The 7,662-nt window shown below is 41.2% G+C and overlaps 1 protein-coding gene across 1 annotated transcript in view; it reads left to right on the top strand.

Annotated features, from left to right (window-relative positions):
* Positions 1–7,662, top strand: part of mfsd8 (major facilitator superfamily domain containing 8) — a 375,281-nt gene that overhangs the window by 129,147 nt on the left and 238,472 nt on the right. The window lies entirely within an intron of this gene.

Here is a 7,662-nt window from a genome sequence, read left to right as displayed (position 1 = left end):
AAAAAAAAAGTGTGTGCGTGTGTGGGGGGGGGCAGGGGGGGTTATTTGGGGGGAAACCAAAAAGGTCACTTGCAGGTTTTCCATCTTAATGACAGCCAGAGTTTAAGTCTCACTACCCTGGGAGTTAGTCATGCTCAGAAATATCAATTAGATCATTTGCATTTAGATAGCATACACTAAATTCTTGAAGGGAATCTACAGGGGAACATTTTTTGCACATTCTCCATGGCAATGTGGCAAAGTGTGTCTTCTTAGATGATATTTCAAAGATCAGAGAGAAAAAAGGTCTGTCAGCTCTGTTATAGGACAAGTGTGGCTATGGAATAGTTCATTAGATACCTCTACAACTTCAGACTTGTTTAATTAAGAAAAAGCAGTTTCTTTGTTTCCATCAAACAGAGAAGCCCTGCAAAACCCAAGAAGTGATGGAATTAGTGACTTTTCAAAGTAATTATATTTCCAAAAAGCACTTCTTCCACTTAGTTGAAATGTTTGTCCCAAGGTATGTGCTTCCAGTGCCAAATAATATTCAGACTGAGGAAAATCAGCACGTTGATCAGCCGAGCGATACAGCATAATGGGTGTGGCCAAATTAATGCTGGAAGGGGGAACAACTAAAACAAAAACAAAACAAAAAAACCCGTACATTTTATATATATTTTGAAGGTCCAATTACCCATCCCGCGTGCTAATAATACTGAAATTACCGTGGTCCACCATGATCCTCATGACCACCACCTAGATTGCACTAAAGAAACAGAAAAGCAAAAGCACATCAAAATGCACTGACAACAAAGCGTTAAATAGCCTGGTATAATGTTTCACTCACTTCCTCTTCCCATTCGGCGCATACTTAGCTAGCCTTGCAAGGCTGCTTCCTCCATTGGATAACATTCAGCAACAGCATGACAAGAGTCTGCATGGCAACATCATTTTGATCTTAGTGCATATTCCTGTCCAGTGTGGAAAATGCTTCCTGGAGTGGGCGGGGCTCAAAGGGCGAGGTCTTAAAGGTACAGCTCTGGTAAAACAAACAAACAAATAAAAACAAGAGGAAAATATTACTAACATGAGTAGCATACATTGAAAAGTTAAAATTGATACAGTGAAAATGTACAAAAAGTAAACTAACAGGAAATCAAATGCTCATATTAGAATATTTTATGCTTCTATTTTTTGTCATTCTTGAACAGGCAAAAAAAACCCCAAACAAACAAACAAACCAAAACAATTGGTGTACATGAATATAAAAAAGAAAATCATTTGGAGAGGATCAAGTGGCCATGACAAGAGCTTGCGATTTTGACAAGAAAACATGCAGTCATATTATCGTCTCTTCACACATCTCAAGGTGTTGCTGACCTTGTACGTCAGAGACACAAAATGGTGATTTATTATGCATTAGCCAATCAAGAGTCAGCTGGGACGTGCTAGGACCAAACAGGCCGAGCAGATATTTTCCCTCACATCAATGCAAAGTTTTCCTACAGAGCCAAAGGTGTTTCTTTTTTTTTTTTAAACATTCAAATCAAACAAACGGTAATGGCGCCATTAACTATTCAGTGGCTGCGGTTTGCCAAGAAAATAACATTCACAACCTAACTGCAGGGAGGCCTGGCATATAAAATTGTATTCATCTATCTACTATTTGAATCCTGTTCAAAATGTTCAGGTTTGTAAAAGCAGCCTATTTGAGATCTTGACGTTGGCCAACAATAGCATCACTTTGTTCAATTTGTTTACACAAAATTATGGATTGGCAAGTACCAATACCAAGTAGCCGATACCAGTCTCATTTTAAGATATTGGGTACTTGTCGTGGCTGCCGATACCAGCCAACAATATTTAGGGCTAAAAACAAAACAAAACCAAGCAAACAAAAAACCCTGACAGTTGTTGGTGCTATACTGTGGCAGTGTGACACACTTCGGCAAATCATCATCTGCATCAGAAAGAAACGTCTTAGTCCACAATATTTTTGTCATTGGCTTAAATGAAATTTTATCCATTAAAATTAGTAGAGATCAGTACGCGATATCAGTGAGTAATCAAAGAGTGAATACGTGTTATGCCATCCGTCTGAAAAAATGTAGTATCGAATATCCTGAAGTTAAATGAAAGTTATTCAAACGGCGTATTGTTACATTCGAAATAACCCCCCAAAAATATAGCGAGTGGCACTTACAACACAAGTGAATCGAAACATGCTACTACGATTGCAAACAATAACAACGCTGAAAATTTTAACCCATTACAACCAAAATGGCCCCAAAAAATAAATAGCAGCAAGTTTAGCGCTATCTGTTATCAATGAACGGTCCCATGCTATCACAAACATGAAAAGTTGCTGAAAAGTAGAACATGTCTTGTTGAATACTTTGAGACTTCCGACTGCCCGAAGACAGTTGGGATGGGCTCCAGCACCCCCCGCGACCCTAGTGAGGATAAAGCGGTTCGGAAGATGAATGAATGAATGAATGAATGATGGAAATACATATGGCAGCATGTTTAGACTCGAGGAGCAGTTTATCCAAAACTTGCTCACACCTCAAATTTTGCGTACCCAAAAAATAAATAATTAAAACAAAAAAAAATGTCCAGGGTACTAGTGCAATTGCCTTCCTGTGAATCACAGTCTGTCAGAACATGAAGTAGGAAGCAAACATGAACTCCATTCTGAAGAAGCACAGCAATCAAGGGCACGGAAAATCCTACTGGAACCCCCCTAATCCTGCCCACCACCTCTTCCTTGCAGCTACTTCCTTCAGGTAAGCGCTATCGAACCATGCGCACCAAAACCAGCTGACATTCAAACAGCTTATTTCCTCTCGCCATTAAACAGTAACTCAAATCTACAGTGGCTCTTTGCATTTTTAAACATCTCCTGTGGACTACTGCGGACGCTAATGAAAACATACTGAAAATTATGAGTCAGGTGTTTCGGGATCCTTTACAATGAGAACTTTTGCTGGGGTTGATTTCAAAAGCACATACAGCTTGAGAGTCAGTTGCCCGTCAAAATGTGCGAGAAGACGAGAGAAAATAGCATTTCCATTTTCTGCCGGCGAATCTAACAAGAGGCTTCGAGGACAATTCCCACCAGCCTATTTTCTCCCGGCAGCCAATCATAGAGGTAGTCTGCGTGGGATTACAGGGAGGACTTAATTAACGTACAGCCGGGGGGGGCTGGAGAATACTTCAATCACAGAGACAAACATCGGCCGACATCACTTTCGTGACCTGTAACCGATGGGCCGTCTTAGCTCCATTGATTGAGTTCAACGAGTTTGGGGCCTCGATGGGATTCGCCTGAAACTTGAGAAATGCTTCCACATTTTTGTACACAACAATCTCGTAAGGTGACGTCTGATTATAAAATGAGAGTCCTGGAGCTGCGTCATTAAGAGTTTCACCATAACACTCATAATGCACACTTGATACTGATTTTGCAGATATAGCATCTAAGTGTTTTCACCGTTTCCGTTTTCTTGAGATCTTTAGACATGGTAAAAACTAAGCCTAGGTATGCACACTAAGATGATGGCATGATTCACCCCTCATCCATAACATGACAACGTGAGCGCCTTCATTCGTTTCGGCGGTTGTCCGGCGCAATTGCGACGTGCAGTTTGCTGCCCAGGTATTGATATTCACAAGCTGAAAATATACTTTACCTTTAGATAGTCCGCTCTCGCTAGGTGATATCTGATATCTGGCTTTTGAGCGCCTCGTTGTGGAACGTATGTATGTATGTATCAAAAGTCTGATTTGACAACCAGCATGTGGATTGGGGCTTCACGCAGGCATGGCGGCTTTAGTACGCCACATTGTCGAAGCGTGGAAAAGTCCCGTGCCAACCTGGCTGTACACAAATTTGATGAAAAAAATGCCCATATATAAACATACACGTGTGTGTGTGTGTGTGTGTCTGTGTGTGAGTGTGTGAAGAGTATTTGATTGACAGTTGAGCTGGGCGTGGTTTCTGCGTATTCAGCGGACACAATCAAACGAAAGAACGGCTTTTGTTTTTCACTATTTTGAAGTTTCATCTCCTGAAAACAATTTTTAGTATCATTAAACACCGGCATGGTCGTTAATGAGAAATTTACGAGACATTTATTTTCCCTTCATATAGACTTGAACAAATATTGCACATGTTCGATTCTTCTTATTCTTTTTGACCTTTACAAAGATTTGTGATGAGATATCAGACTATAGCCATTGGTTTAAATTTGATCAGAAATGCCACATTTCACTGCAGAAAAAAAAAATAATAAAATAATGCCCAGGGCTGCTTTCCTGTGTTCCGCTCCAGTCAAGTAGGTCAAGGCGACAAGCTTGACTGATTCCCCCACCCAACTGTTCTTTCACCTGTTTGACACAAATTCACCGCGCACGTGTGCCTCGGAAATCCCAAAGGTTTATTTGACTCTTCTTCCTCCTTCACACAGCTTCCAAAAGATGGAATATGCAGAGAACTAACATAATATCTCCCTCACTAAATGGTGACCCTAACATCTAACCTAACCCAAAGGTGATTCCCAATGGCACTTTGGAGTGGGCTTGTTCTGTTTTATTGAATATACCTGCTCTTCTTTGGGCTAAACCTCAGTTTCACAGATCAGACGGTGGCCTTGTCAAAAAGTCCACTTTGTTTCAATCGTCGCATAGTCAAAGATTGGCGTAGGTATAACTGGATCGCTGGGTGGCTTCGATACATTGCCTGTTTGCAGAGATGGGCGTTGCGTCCCTGGGATGGACGCCCATTTCTGGGACAGAGGAGGAGAAGTTTTTTTTAAAAAGGACGGACTAAGCAAGGACCAAAGAAGGTTTTTGTCCGTCCCTTTAATCATCCCTAAACAGGTTTAGTAAATAGTGTCGAGAGACAAAATAACAAGGCCAGCGTGTAGTCACTGTATTTTCATTCATTCATTAATTTTCCGAACCGCTTGATCCTCACGAGGGTCGCGGGGGGTAGCCTATCCCAGCTGTCTTCGTGCAGTAGGTTGGGGACACCCTGAACCAGTTGCCAGCCGACTGCAGGGCACACAGAAACGTACAACCATTCGCGCCCACACTCACACCTAGGGACAATTTTGAGTGTTCAATCAGCCTGCCATGCATATTTTTAGAATGTGGGAGGACCCGGAGAAACCCACGCAGGTGCGGGGAGAACATGCAAATTCCACACAGGAAGGCCGCAGCTGGAATTGAACCCGCACTGTGGAATTACCTCTGCACTGTGAAGTCAACGTGCTAACCACTCGACTACCGGGCTGCCCGCCACTGTATTTTCTTAACGGCAAAATCTTTTTCAACTCAACAGTATTTTTAGAGCATTGCTGCCACCCAGTGTACACGCAGAGAACATAACAAAGTACCTACCGACACTCATTTCACTATCGATCCATCCAGCCAGTTAAGACTGCTGGCTGTGTTGTATGTCTGTCGGCGGCCGCCCACCAAGTCGCCTGCCTTATGCCATTTGTAAAAGTAAAGTTTTTATTATTTTTATTTTCTTTTATCATCGTAGTCATTTTTGTGTTGTGAAATACTCATGTTGAGTTGCTTATCATTAAGATGTAAAAAATATAAAGAAACAGTGATGTCATTTTTGTTTGATTGATGGCCAGTCTTACCTGCAACAGCCAATCACGGCATTACTGAAAATAAGGTTTACTTATACACGTGATTACCACGCGTATACGTGATGAATACGTCAATGTTTGCACGCGAGAGTCCGGCACATTTTTCAAAGTGTGGCAGGACCTGTCGTGTGTTCTGTATTTTATGGACGACCCTTAAGGTGAATGGAATCAGCCACTAGGGGGCACATGCGCTTACTATTGGGTGAGTTCCATGTTAAGGCAACACGTTGCCGAGATAATTTTAGCACATGAGTCACGGCTTTTTTAAAAAGGTGTTTTCACACAACACAACCTTTCCGCCATGTCGCCACTGACTTATTTGCCAGGAACACAGTAAAAACAACATTAAATTATTCAACGTTTGAGCCGCTAAAAAAAAAAAAGGAGGCTGGGATTGAGGAAAGAGAAAAAGGATCTCTCAAAGCTGTGTCTAGACACAACATTGTTAGTCACACTTGACTTGATGCATCAGCTGTCATCATAAGAATACTGTCGACTGTGATGCATCTTCATGTCGCTATTTTGTTTATTTTGGTATAGAGATATTTTGCGAAATAATAGGTAAGAGTGTGGTGTTAGTCATTTGTATATAAAGTGTTATAATGGTACCGTACCATAGGATAACATTACCATAAATGTTTGACCCTTTTTATGGGACTGTTGCAGAGCAAAAAATCTTACTATCCTGCATAACTAATATGTTATTATTATGTTACTATGATAACTTTATCCTTTATTATTCTATTGTTTGTTTTTTTTAGACAGAATTCAGCTCACACCGTTTAATGTATCCACTCAAATGAGGCAGCAAAAATTGTGTCCTGGCCCGACTTGATTTGAAATTTTTAGTTTGCAGAATTCCTTTTTACCACCGCAAAGCAATTCCCACAAACCCATGTAAAAAAAGAAAAAAACCCCATCTGTATCAAATAAATGAGCAGCCCTGTCAAAACCAACAACACAATAATGTTTTTTTCCAAGCCACACTGCCTCATTCAAAATTTCTGCAGGAATTTTCTAGTACACAAAAGTGTTGATACATGTTGATATCACTATACCGTATTAGGATAGTGTAACGTCTAATGCCATGTTGGGAGGAGCAGGATTGCATGAAGTGCACAAGGAACATTTCAGCGGCTCAGGCTGCTGCACTGCGCAGGAAGTCTCTCCAGATGGTGGCGAGAAAGTCAATACCCACTCTTGTCGCAGCCACTAAAACAACTGGTGCTCATCCCTCCGGCAAACAGACCTTCCTAGGGGAGATGAAGCACCCCGTACAGAATTCAAACGACTTACCAAAGTTGCGGGATTTAAAAAGATAAAATACAGGATCAACTCAATCTTACATCTTGTGACGGCATAAATGGCAGACACGCATGTCCTCCAGATGAGAGACCCTTCACTGGATTTTTGATAATTGTCAATTACAAAGCGCCCACGTCCTACTTAACGTCATCAGTCAGGCCCGGCGTGCGTTTGGACGGGACAATTACACCACAAGTCAAGGCAGATCAGTGCAGCGGCGTTTCGAGTGGGTGTGTGTGTGTGCGTGTGCGGGGGGGGGATGATCTCTATTCTAGTACAGTATGTGTATGTGAGGGTCAAATTCAAGTGGAGTAATGGAGATTTCACCGCGCTGACCTGATTTGCACCAACACCCGACATAAAGTCAGCAGTTTTACTCGCGTGCCCTTCACACAAGATTGACAACCCATGAAAATGACGACTTCGGTTTCAGATGTCAAATGCTAGCTCGCTAAGAGGCTTATATTAGTTTGGGATTTTTCAAGATCCTTCGTTTTTATTTGGTTTGGATGTTTGCATTTTTCAATTCAGTTAGTTTTAAGGATATTTTAGAGCAGGTTTTTTTTAATGATGGCAAAAATGCTCGGTTTTAGTTGAGTTCTTATTAGATTTGTTATTAGTTTTAGCTTTTTTTTTAAAAGACGTGGCGTATTTGTCGAGTACAACATTAAAAAAAGAGCACTAAGTATTGTGGAATAAAGTAAACTGA

Source organism: Hippocampus zosterae, chromosome 1, assembly GCF_025434085.1.
Source record: "Hippocampus zosterae strain Florida chromosome 1, ASM2543408v3, whole genome shotgun sequence".
NCBI lineage: Eukaryota > Metazoa > Chordata > Actinopteri > Syngnathiformes > Syngnathidae > Hippocampus > Hippocampus zosterae.
Note: the sequence above shows the minus strand (reverse complement) of the source record. Positions and strands in the feature narration are given on the sequence as shown.